Below are 13,976 nucleotides of genomic sequence, written 5' to 3'. Positions count from 1 at the left end.
CAAGGTGGGAGTCCAGTGATGTAACCATTACACTACCTAGCTGGCTCTGACATCTTTATTCTTCAAGATATCCAGAGTTCAAAACAAATACATTTTGATTTTTCCCTTTCATTCTTTACATCCAATCAATTTTGAATCTCATAGATTTTGCCTCTGAATTTCTGTGTACATATACATTTTCAGTCTGTTACCATGGTACTTGAGACTAAGCCTTCATTTTCACTTGCTTGCCTATAAATTTGTAAATAGAGTTTACAAATTTGTCTCTGCCATCTTTTGCTTGGCTCTTCTTTCCTAAAACAAAACCCTTGTCTTGTCACTCTCAAGCTTGACAAACTTCAGGAAGACTCATTCAGTGAATTGACCACAAACTGTTTAAGCACGTTAAAAATACCCGCAAATGGGACCAACAGGTGATGTGGTGGTTAAGGGTGCTGGACTCCCACATGGCTGATGGTGATTTGAGTCCTGGACCTGGTGGCTTGATTTCTTACTTTCTCTCTCTCTCACTCTGTCCTTCTATGGTCACATTAAATGAATAAATGAAGCTGAATAAAATAATTCTTTTTTTAAAAAAAAAATACAAAAATAGACTTCAACCTGCATTTCCAAGAATATCTCCAATCACTTCCACTACTGACAATCTCTATTTCAGTTATACCCTAAGTAGGCCCTACCTTCTTTTCTCTTAGAGCTACTTATCATCATTTTACCCATCCTTTTATGACCCACTTAAAATTCTTCTTCCTTTGTAAAATCTTTTGCAGCCCCATTACCCTAACTAGGTGTAAACCTTCTGAAATTCTAGCATGCTAGTTTGCATCAATATTACAGAACATGTAGTATTGTTACTATTTGTATGTTTTTCTTTGCTAATATCTTGTGCACTGGTGACATTCCTGGGACTATGCTAGACATTTTATTTATATTACTTCATTTAAATTTTGGGATTTCATCTCAACTTTATGAATTATGTAGAATCTCCATTTTTTAATGAAGAAAACCAAGTCTTAATAACTTGCTTAAGAAGAAGTGATTGGTTCAAATCCAGATTTATTTTACAGCAAAGCACATGTCTTCTCTTTTAGACTGCATGACTTTTATGTTCAGTCTCTCTCCTATTTACCTATATGCCTCCTGTAACTCCTTAAACTATGAAAGTGATTTGTGTATAATGGACCTGGGAGGATGAGGGCTGGGAGCTGCTGACAGGTAACTTGTACCACATGAAGCCTGGAGCTGAAGTCAGGTTCGAGGGGCACTGAACCAATAAGTAGAGAGACCTGGTCTTTATGATGTTACTTGACCACCTACATCAACTTAGTTCTATCTCTGAACTGTCCAGGTACATGAGCTAGTATGGTACAATGTAAGTTGGATTTTCTGTTTAGTAATTAAAAGTTTCTAAAATGATAAAGCAGGCGAATGTTATAGGCTTTGATTTCAGTAAGGATTTGGCGGAATTTGTTAAATTAGGTTCCTGGACAAGAGGGAAAGTTGTTTAATATATATTCAGGTTATCCTTATGGAGATACATTGGTCTGGAAAAGTCTGTTGGTTTTCAGAAATGTTAGAAAAAAAAATAAGTGAGCAAATAGGAACTTCTATAGATCTTGAAAATAATCCTTGTATATTAGAAACCCAAATTCTAGATAAGCAGAAAGTACCAAATTTAGCATGATTGTGGAAAATGGAAAGGAAAAATCTGGTGTTTCAAGGTCAGTGTTGGAAATTAGAGAATTGGTGACAAAGTCTATTGGAGGCCAGAAAGGCAAGGTTAAAGGCAGGAAGCCAAATCCAGTAAATACCAAGAGGCATCATTAGCATTAAAACAACTCAGATATAGATTCAGATCTTACCATGGCAATGAGTATCTGTGTGACTTCAGGAAAGTTAATCTCTGAGCCTCTGTTTCTCCACTGAAAAATGGAAACAATGATAACTGGCAACTGGGCTGTTGAACTGTAAGTGGGATAACCTGTGAGGATGTTTTAGGCACATAGTAGATGTTAAGTACATCTGATTTGTTTAAAGCATATTGTTTACTGGGAGTTGGCTAATAATTTACCGGGAAAAAAAAGAGAAGGCCAAGGACTGAGAAGCAAGGAAGGGGGAACAGTCATGAGGAGGCATGACTAATTCTGCAGAATGTGGTCTTTCTCATCCAGGAATAATTCTCCCACCCCATACAATGTCTTAAATATTCTACTTAGCACCTTGTAAGAAGGAAGGAACCAAAGTAATACAATCAATTGTAGCAGGTATAAATGTTAAGTTCCACGATGAACAAAGACATCACTTAGATAACTTAGAACACTGTAAATTTCATGGTTTAGATGCATACTAATTTGATTAGAGTTCAAAGTGATAAAGTTACTAGAATGTTTAGCATCCTTGGGGTGTTGTTCTTTTCTTTCTTTCTTTCTTTCTTTCTTTCTTTCTTTCTTTCTTAAGCCTTCATTTTCACTTGCTTGCCTATAAATTTGTAAATAGAGTTTACAAATTTGTCTCTGCCATCTTTTGCTTGGCTCTTCTTTCCTAAAACAAAACCCTTGTCTTGTCACTCTCAAGCTTGACAAACTTCAGGAAGACTCATTCAGTGAATTGACCACAAACTGTTTAAGCACGTTAAAAATACCCGCAAATGGGACCAACAGGTGATGTGGTGGTTAAGGGTGCTGGACTCCCACATGGCTGATGGTGATTTGAGTCCTGGACCTGGTGGCTTGATTTCTTACTTTCTCTCTCTCTCCCTCTTTCCTTCTATGGTCACATTAAATGAATAAATGAAGCTGAATAAAATAATTCTTTTTTTAAAAAAAAAATACAAAAATAGACTTCAACCTGCATTTCCAAGAATATCTCCAATCACTTCCACTACTGACAATCTCTATTTCAGTTATACCCTAAGTAGGCCCTACCTTCTTTTCTCTTAGAGCTACTTATCATCATTTTACCCATCCTTTTATGACCCACTTAAAATTCTTCTTCCTTTGTAAAATCTTTTGCAGCCCCATTACCCTAACTAGGTGTAAACCTTCTGAAATTCTAGCATGCTAGTTTGCATCAATATTACAGAACATGTAGTATTGTTACTATTTGTATGTTTTTCTTTGCTAATATCTTGTGCACTGGTGACATTCCTGGGACTATGCTAGACATTTTATTTATATTACTTCATTTAAATTTTGGGATTTCATCTCAACTTTATGAATTATGTAGAATCTCCATTTTTTAATGAAGAAAACCAAGTCTTAATAACTTGCTTAAGAAGAAGTGATTGGTTCAAATCCAGATTTATTTTACAGCAAAGCACATGTCTTCTCTTTTAGACTGCATGACTTTTATGTTCAGTCTCTCTCCTATTTACCTATATGCCTCCTGTAACTCCTTAAACTATGAAAGTGATTTGTGTATAATGGACCTGGGAGGATGAGGGCTGGGAGCTGCTGACAGGTAACTTGTACCACATGAAGCCTGGAGCTGAAGTCAGGTTCGAGGGGCACTGAACCAATAAGTAGAGAGACCTGGTCTTTATGATGTTACTTGACCACCTACATCAACTTAGTTCTATCTCTGAACTGTCCAGGTACATGAGCTAGTATGGTACAATGTAAGTTGGATTTTCTGTTTAGTAATTAAAAGTTTCTAAAATGATAAAGCAGGCGAATGTTATAGGCTTTGATTTCAGTAAGGATTTGGCGGAATTTGTTAAATTAGGTTCCTGGACAAGAGGGAAAGTTGTTTAATATATATTCAGGTTATCCTTATGGAGATACATTGGTCTGGAAAAGTCTGTTGGTTTTCAGAAATGTTAGAAAAAAAAATAAGTGAGCAAATAGGAACTTCTATAGATCTTGAAAATAATCCTTGTATATTAGAAACCCAAATTCTAGATAAGCAGAAAGTACCAAATTTAGCATGATTGTGGAAAATGGAAAGGAAAAATCTGGTGTTTCAAGGTCAGTGTTGGAAATTAGAGAATTGGTGACAAAGTCTATTGGAGGCCAGAAAGGCAAGGTTAAAGGCAGGAAGCCAAATCCAGTAAATACCAAGAGGCATCATTAGCATTAAAACAACTCAGATATAGATTCAGATCTTACCATGGCAATGAGTATCTGTGTGACTTCAGGAAAGTTAATCTCTGAGCCTCTGTTTCTCCACTGAAAAATGGAAACAATGATAACTGGCAACTGGGCTGTTGAACTGTAAGTGGGATAACCTGTGAGGATGTTTTAGGCACATAGTAGATGTTAAGTACATCTGATTTGTTTAAAGCATATTGTTTACTGGGAGTTGGCTAATAATTTACCGGGAAAAAAAAGAGAAGGCCAAGGACTGAGAAGCAAGGAAGGGGGAACAGTCATGAGGAGGCATGACTAATTCTGCAGAATGTGGTCTTTCTCATCCAGGAATAATTCTCCCACCCCATACAATGTCTTAAATATTCTACTTAGCACCTTGTAAGAAGGAAGGAACCAAAGTAATACAATCAATTGTAGCAGGTATAAATGTTAAGTTCCACGATGAACAAAGACATCACTTAGATAACTTAGAACACTGTAAATTTCATGGTTTAGATGCATACTAATTTGATTAGAGTTCAAAGTGATAAAGTTACTAGAATGTTTAGCATCCTTGGGGTGTTGTTCTTTTCTTTCTTTCTTTCTTTCTTTCTTTCTTTCTTTCTTTCTTTCTTTCTTTTATCTATCTATCTATCTATCTATCTATCTATCTATCTATCTATCTATTTATTTATTTCATGGCCAGAGGACATGTGCAGTTATTGGAGACAGATGGAGAGGCAGAGGGACAGAAAGGGAGACAGAGAAAGCACCCTCCCACAGAGTGTAGCTATGCTGCAATCCCATCTCCATTTCTCCATCATGCTGGAATTTGGGACAACATGTTTTGCAAGCTACCTGGGCTAGGATTTGAAACATAGTGAACCATGTTGGATCTGGTTCCCTTAAATACTAGGACACAGGACTGGCCCCTTTGGAGTGTTTTGATTGAAGAGGGTGCATAGCTTAAGAATTATTAAGTAGGATATTATTTGACCAAGAGCAATTTAGTTGGAGGCAAGTTTTGTCAACAGTCCCTCCATAGACATATTGATATGATTGAAATGTATTCTCCAGTCACTAATGTTTTGTAATATTAGTAGTTTTGGTGCCTAATTTTTAGCCAGTTAATCCTACTTTGTATTGAATTTTAGAGTAATTGAGACAGCCTCAATGCTAGTATTTGAATTCTTATTTTATTTTATTTTATTTTATTTTATTTTATTTTATTTTTTGGAGAGGTTTGTGCTATGTGGCACGTGTGCTTGCCAGAAAGACAGAGACACAGAGACAGAGAGACAGAAAGCAAGAAGTCACCCCCCCCCAAGGGGGTTGGCCACACCACAATCCCTTCTTTTCCAGATCTTGAACACGCATACACACGCACCTGGCGTGTGTTTAAGCCACCAGGTCTGGGACTCGAACCGCAATCAGCTACATGGGAGTCTAGCGACATAGCCACTATTGCTAACTGCTGGTCCCCTTCATGGTTTTTAAGTAATTTTTTATTAGAAATATGAACCAATTATGAAAAGTATGGACATGCAGTTTCAGCCATGGTGATATAAGTGGTGTGTGTGGGGGAATGCTGCTGAGTGGTGTTGGAGGCCATGTGGGAAGGCTCTGCAATGTTGGTCTTTCTGAACATGTTGAATGCACCCAACAGCATACCCTTAATCCTGGCTGGTTGCAGAGCTGGAGAGAGTATTGCAACAGGAGAGAGTATTGAAAAGCCTGGCAGGGGCACCTCTCTCCACTCCACTTACTCTCTCTAGAGGAGGAAATAAATAAATCATTTTTACAAGGGAGACATTTTGTTTTAATATATTTTTTAAAAAAGAAAAAAAAATAGTCAAGGAAAAGAAGATGAATAAGAAAAAACTTTTAATCTCATCCACCTTTAGGTAACCACAATAATGGTTTTGGCTTATATCATTCCAGATTCTTTCCTCTGTGTCACTTCTGTCTGACAAAGGAAGGGCACTATGCTACATGGTACTGAGCTCTCCCTTACCAGAAATGTCTAAGCAGATGAATGAAAATCTGCCACAGACATGTGTAATACATAGTGTATAGGAGAAAGATGGAATTTTACGTTGTCTGTCTTTTTCAACTTTAAGATTCCAAGAAATACAATAAATGCCATTTGAAATGCTCACTTGCGTATTGTTCATTTATATTTTATTTGTACGATTCAGCTGGAAAATAACCAAAATTTTAGCTCTGATATTTAAGCTGTTCTGTTGTTTTACAAGGTATTGGCTGCAATGCCTATATTTGATTTCTGTGCTTGAGTAAACCCACCCACATGCCAGACTGAACCCCAGTGCGTTTGACATTTTCCCTTTTTGAACAGCATCCAGCATAATGTAGCTTACTGGAAAAAATCTACACAGTATGACTCAGTCAGTCATGCAAGCATTTCTTTCTCTGGAATTCTTTATTTTTTTTTCTCAAAATGAAAATGGACCACATTATTTGAGGATAAACAAATCTGAAAGTGTTTCCAGTAATATCTTTTTATGTATAGGCTGCAGAAGTGTAACTAAAGATTCTTGGCTAAGATCTTGCTTTGTACCTAAATGTTTCAGCAAATACAGTCTTATTGAAATAGAATTCAGCTTTTCAAACTCTCTAAACAAAAATGGAAAATGAAGTCCTACTCCCCAAGAGGAGGAGCAATGCCCACCCCCACCCCCGCTTTCTAACACAGTGCCAGCCACATAGTACAAATTTAATGCTTTTAAAATGAAACTATGTAAGGTGAAATTATAGGTGATGAATGTCATGTAAGTTTTATGGTCTAATATCTAGATTCTTTTACCTTTCTTCATGTTCTGATAAATTTCAGGAAATATTCCCAAGTAAGTACATGTGTGGTCAATACTCATAATTTGAAAACTATTATTATTTTTAAGGAATTGTAATTTGGATATCTTTTTAGAATTATCAGTGGAATTTTTAATTCAACATGATGTTTGATAAATTTTTTAGGGAGAAGGGTTTTGTAACAAGGCAAGCACGATAGAAGCTATTGACTGTTGCTATATAAATGGAAAGGAAGATAAGATTAAATGGGAGAGACTGGGAATGGAAGATGTAAGCCTCAGCATGTTTGATCAGTAAATAATAATAGCTAAACATATTGAATACCCACTATTGTATAGATTAGACATTTAATTAGGAGTTGTGTGTGTGTGTGTGTGTGTGTGTGTGTGTGTGTGTGTTTGTGTATTATTTCTTAGCAACTCTATGAGATGCCATACTCATTGCCTTTTACAAATGACTCAGTTGAAGCTCAAAAGAGTAAATCTACCATAGCTGTTAGCAGAGCTGAGATTCATAGTGCATACTGTCATATCTTTGGATCTTTCAGTTCCTACCATAGAATGCATACATCTGGAATATATTGAGTGGGGTTATACAGTGTTTATCTTTCAAAGTCTGACTTACTTTACTTAGCCCTAAGTCTTCTATATTCAGCTACTTTTAGTCAAATGACAGTGTCTCATTGTTTCTTATGGCTAAATAATACTCTGTAGTGTATATGTGCCACAATTTTCAACCTGTTCATCATTTCTTGAAAATATAGGTTCATTCTATGTCTTTCAATTGCAAATAATACTGTAATAAACATGGAAGGCTAAGTGCTGTGACTGAATGTTTTCCTATCCTTTGGGTAAATAACCAAGGAATGGGATTACTGGATCATATGGTAATTCTACTTATAGATTTTTGAGGTTTTCCATAGTGGCTGTACCAATTTACATTTTCACCAGTGGTGTAGAGGGCTCCCTTTTTTCCCCACAGTCTCACCAGCATGTATCATTCTTTATTTTTTGATCATAGCCATTCTGACTGGGATTAAGTAGTATCTCATTGTGTGTGTGTTTTTTTTTGCTTGTTTTTAGGTTTTAGCCATAGGCACATGAGAGAGAGAGAGAGAGAGAGAGATTGAGAGATTGTGAGATTGAGATCAACCCCAGAGGGGATGGCCATTTCATAATCCCTTCTCTTCTGTTCTTCTCTCAGAATTTTGGGTATGCATGCACATACATCTAGCATGATTTTCAAACTGCAGAGTCTGGGTATCAAACCATGGTTGGCCAAATAGGAGTCAAGCGGTTTAACTACTATGTGACCTGCTGGCCCTTTCATTGTGGTTTTGATCTGCATTTTCCTTATGATAAAGATGTTGAACATTTTTTCATATGAATTTGGCCACTCACATGTCTTTCTTAGAGAGTTGCCTGTTCAGCTCATTTGCTTCTGTGAGTTGTCCCCTCACTCTATCATGTCCTTTGCTTTTCAGAAGCTTTTAATTTGATGTAGTCCACCTTGTCTATTTTTGAGATTATTGCCTGTGATTTAGAGGGGGTCTTAGTTAAGAAATACCTGTGTATTCCAATGTCTTCACGAGTGCCCCCTGTATTTTCCATCAGTAGTTTTATAGTTTGAGGCTTTACATAAATCTCTGATCCATTTAAGTTGGCTGTATGTTTTGAAGTTTATTTCTGGATTCTCTATTTTGTTCCAGTGTATTTATTATTAATTTGAATGAATTTATTTGTATCTATCCAACACATTTAAAGTAGAAAAGAAGAAATTGGGTTGAACAGGCAAAGGGGAACTGAGTTAAGATAGTGACGATATTTCCTGTCTTAATGAAAGTCAAGAGGCTAGGACAATCACTTTGGTCTCCTTTTTGAATTCTCTCTCTCAAATTACTATATCATCTGTTTTCCTTTAATACTTGATCAAGAGATTACAGTCTGATTTTCAGCACTCATTCATCCCTTGGGAAAAGTGCTTTGTGAAGTATAGCCATGGTAGCTTTGGCTTTTTTTTTTTTTCACCATTGTTAACCTCACCATGGTTCAATAGCCATCCCTTCTCCCATGCAGTGTTCTCTTAATTCTCCTTACTTTTAGTCTTGCCCTCATTCAGTGCTCTCTCTACCCAGTAGCTAGAATTTACTTTCTGAAATACAATTCCAATCATGTCACTCCATCAATAACTCTACCATATGTTCTCCATGTCCTCAGTATGGAAGACATATACTTTATTTTATTTTTTATTTTTTTTACCTGATACTTTCAGCCTTTCTCTCTCTTTTCTGGTCTTTTCTTACTTTCTGGTCCCTTGCAGTTCAAATGGGCTACTTTTCTCATCTTTCATACCTGCTGCCTTGAATTCCCTTTCTACTCTTAACCCTTGTCTGGTTGACTTCTTAAGTATATTTCAGAACTCAGAACAGACATCCTCTCTGAGAAGACTTTCTAACCTCACAAGCCCAAGCTAGGTCCTCTCTGTGCTAACATTGCACCTTTACTCACTCTGAACTGTAGCATTGTAGCACTTAAACACTGGTTTGACTTTGTCTACCTCTGCACCCGCCTTTCTCACAAGGCAGTTTTCTTCTCTGGGACAGAAGTGACATCTTATTTACTATTGTAACCATAGTATTTGGGGCATTGAATAATCTTAACTGTCAGCTGGTAACACAATTTACTGCCATGCTAATGCAAAAACATTGAGGAATTATTTCAGGAAATGTAAAGATATAGATAGGAAAAGCAGGGTGGAAAGGTGACTATTTTCTGAATTTAACATGTTCAGCAACTCTGTTATAACTTCTCTGAAAGATTTTTGATCCATAGACTTTCTCTTCTTTCTCATTCTGACATGGATTGGAATTAAGACTATTTTTTACTCCTGCTTCAGTGGCACAAAGTGACTTTAAAGAAATGTATCAATTAAACAAAGAGTGAGCCACTAGAAATCACTCTGATGGGGTTATTCCAAAAGGGCTCTAAGTTTGGAAAATGAATGAAGTCTGAAGTCTGAACTGGTCATCTCTATAATGTCTCATGGAGACATAAAATTAGAGAATATTGAAAGGGGAAGTCTGCAGGTGGGATGGTTATTGATATTTAAAACATTGAATTTTATAATTTTCAGACACTCCTTTTAGTGGAAAAATTATTGCCCACAGTGGAGGTATTGAGTTCCAATGAACCCAAGTGACATTTAACTCTCCAGAGGTGCATTCCTCCCCCAACCCACCAGTTTTTCTGCTTTAAGGATAAGAATCTAAGTGGAAACAGTGTCCATGAAATCATTGACTTTCAAATCCTCTATGATTCCCTCCTCATCTCTGAACCCCCAGGACAATTCTACTTCTTTCATCATATTTAAACCTACCCTTTTGACCATCCAGGTGGAATAATCAGTAGTTATAAAACTGAACAAATGCAATGACTCTTTCCTCCAGTCTGCAAATCAATAACCATCCACATGTCATCGAAGGGTATCAGCACCTGGAGTGGGTGCACAGGAGAGAGAACATTTTATTTAGGCCTTTGTTTTCCCCCTTCATATCTAAAAACTTGCCATCCCTTTTCTTTATTATCATGTGTGTTTTCTCCCTAGAATAAGGACCAACAAATTTTTTCTCCTGGAAAGGGCCAGATAGTAACTATTTTAGGGTTTTCCAGCTGTACAGTCTCTGTCTTAACTACTCAACTCTGCCATTACATGCAAAAGGAGCCACAAATAATGCATTAATGAATGGATATGGCTGTGTCCTAGTGAAACAGTACTTTTGGACACTCACATTTGAACTTAATATGGTTTTCATTTGTCATGAAATGTTACTATTCTTTTAGTTTTTTCCCCCAATCATTATTCTAGTTTCACAGGTCATTCAAAAATGGGATGAGCCAGAGTATGCCTGTAGGCTATGACATGTTGGCCCTCGCACTAGAATATCAACTGGAGAGTGACAGGATTAGATCTGTGCTTTCACTGCATGTACATATGAGTGTGTCCATGAGTCATGTGGGGTATGTTAAAATACAGACTCTGTTGTGAGAGTCTGTGTTTCTAACCAGCTGTCAGGTAATACTGCTACTGTGAGTCTGCAGACCACACCTTGAATGGTAAATGTTTCAAAGATCTCAAGTTGGATTCATGCATGGAGGAGAGCCTGGATGGGAGGAAAACTGGGTGGTACCTCAGGGAGTGGTAAAGATGACTTAGGAGGCTTTGCAACAGTGCAGGAAGACTGATGAGGGCTCATACTAAGGCAGGATCAGGGAAGCTAAAGCAGGGCAGATGCTTATGAAAGACTTCTGGGTTTGTTTGCTAAGACAATGTGAAAGCTGAGAGCAAAGGACAAATTGAGGTTGACTGCAAGATTTTGTTCTTCTATCTGCCTTTACTATAGACCCCAGTGGTCTGTACAGAAATGGGTGCAAGTAGGTGCTTAATAAATATCAAATGAATAAATAGAAAGGCAGGAGAAAGAGCAGATTGGGTTAGAAGGGGAAATGAGAGGGAAGAGAATGATGTCAATGTGGGTAGTTTGAGTTTGATTCTGTAGAAAACAAGAGACAATAGCTAAGGCTGGTTAAGTTTTGAAGGCAGAATCCTGTGTAACACCTGCTGGTCTGGGAATAGTGTTTTCCATCAACTAAGAACTAGACCTAAAACAAAATGATTACCGACCAAAAAGAGCATAAACTGCACGAACAACCTTTAAGTAACCACAAATGAGTGGGGGGAGGGCATGCATCATCCCACAAGTGTTCTTATATGAATGTTTAACTTTGTTATTTTACAATAGGATTTGTATTACAAAAAGCTACCAAAGGAATCAGAATTTGCTTGCAAACATTCTAAAACTCTGGCCTAAAAATCAAGTTAATTTGAAAATTATACAGTAAGGTCTGCCATTTCAGTTTTGTTGTTTTTTTTTTCTGCCCTTATGTTTAATTTAGTTTGTACTTAGGCTGAAAACATCAAATATCTCTCATATACCCAAAGCATTCATTCTTTATCTGATATCCTGTAGTGCTTTTTCAGATGAGATAGATTTTCTTGCTTGTTTTCTTTTTCCTTTGTTCAAACCCTCTTTTACCTTAGTAGACTCTGATGACAAAAGATTTACCTAACTTTGCTGGTGGTCTGTCTTTCATTTACCATAAAAAAACTCAAACATACAAGTGATATTTACTCAACAGCTTCCTAAGTCTCTCTCTTTTTTAATCCATTTTTATCTATTTAGTTAGTTTGCTATAGGGTGTGGGCACTAGCTCACAGGACTCGAACCGAGCAGTTGGCCCTAAACCACTTTATACACTGTTGCTCAATTAATATTTCTGAAGCAAATCTCGGATCCTATTACCTCCTTATTCAGTAAACTTAAATGGCTCTTTCTGGTCTATAAATGAAGTCCAAACTCCTCGTCCTGCCTGGCAATGTGTGCCACCATCTGATTTTCACATACATTTCCCAAAGATTTCCTGTTACTCACTTTCACCCTCCCCACCCCAATGACCAAATCAAACTCACTGCTCCCTCACAGGTCCTGCCCTTTCTTGCCTCTGGGCCATTGCACATATTATTCCATCCCTCCCCTCCCACCACACAACTCTAAAGCCACAGTCTTGAAGTTAGGTCAAATGTCCATGTTCCCATTTTCTGTGAAGCTTTCTCTAATTCCTAAGTTAAAGATAATTTAAGATTTTTCTTTTTTTCTTTTTTTAGGTTTATTTATTTGTTTCTTTATGAGAAAGAGACAGATGGAGAAACAGGCACCCCCTGATAGAATCTCCCCACCACAATTCACCCCCAGTCTCATTCAGCCCAGATGGTGGTGTTTATGGGGAAGAGGCTCTGGGATGCAAATTTGAGACATTTCCATGGGGGTCCAGTTATGTTACCCTTGCAACACTGTCTGGATCCTTTCTTCTTTTTCTTCTTCTTCCTTTTCTTATCAAATCTCCAAAGCTCTTTACATATGCAGCAACATATAGTGGAAAGGGTATAGATTTTTGGAATATAGACTGAAACAGGACTTCATCTATGCAATTTGTGACTGTGTCTCCAGTGCCTAGACAGGTGACTGGCGTATAGAAGTTACTGAATAAATTTTAGTTGAATTATTGAGTGAATGAATGAAAGAGGATATGTGTTTATTTTAACTCAGTGCTCTCATTACATGCAAATGCACAAGACATGAATTGAAACAAGATAAGTGCCTAATGTGTTAGATTTCTTTCCTTGTATTCCTTCTTTTATGGCAAATCTCAAATGTATCTATGGCTATTGTTCCTGACAGCTGATGGCAGAGGGAAGAGAAATAAATCTATTAAGCACCTGTGGCCTATCAGTTACTACTCTAGGTGCCTTATATTCACATCATATTTTAATTCTTCATAAGAATTATTTAAGATAGATATTCTTTTCATTTTATTGGTGGAGAAGATAGTGCTCAGAGAAACTTGGCCTAGGACATAGATTTACTATGTGGCAAAGCTGGGGTTTTACAACCAAGTCTGCCTGATTCCAAAACTCATGCCCTTATCAACCATATATGCCAGTGTGGATTATGAGCTAGAAAGGCACAATTAAAAATCATGTTTATTTGACTTAAAAAATCCACATTCTTGCCACAACATTGTAATACCTCTCAATTTGTTTCTATACAAGTACCTAAGTAATGAATTTTAAATAAATATGTGAATACATTTTTCAAATAAGTAAGTGAATAAGTTTTAAAATAAACTACTGAAAAAAATAATGAATTGCAAAACCAATGGGCTAGAGTAAGCCATTTCTTCCTAGGAAAGAATCATGAAGTCAGAATGGTGCCAATTGCATGAAAGCACCAACTGCTTTTACTCAAAGAACAAAATGAAACTACATCCAAATTGAAAAAGTTCTTGCTACCATTATGAGAGTAGGGCAGTTCTGCAGCCATCTTTGAAGCCCACAGTCTTTTTTTTTTTTTTTTTTTTTTTTTTTTGAGAGGCTTTTTGCTATAGGGTGCATGCGCTCTCCAGAAAGACAGAGAGAGACAGAGAGACAGAAAGCGAGAAATCACCCCCCGGAGGGGATGGCCACGCT

This window comes from Tupaia chinensis, unplaced genomic scaffold (genome assembly GCF_000334495.1).
Source record: "Tupaia chinensis unplaced genomic scaffold, TupChi_1.0 Scaffold000085_1, whole genome shotgun sequence".
NCBI lineage: Eukaryota > Metazoa > Chordata > Mammalia > Scandentia > Tupaiidae > Tupaia > Tupaia belangeri.
This window is presented reverse-complemented; position numbering follows the sequence as displayed.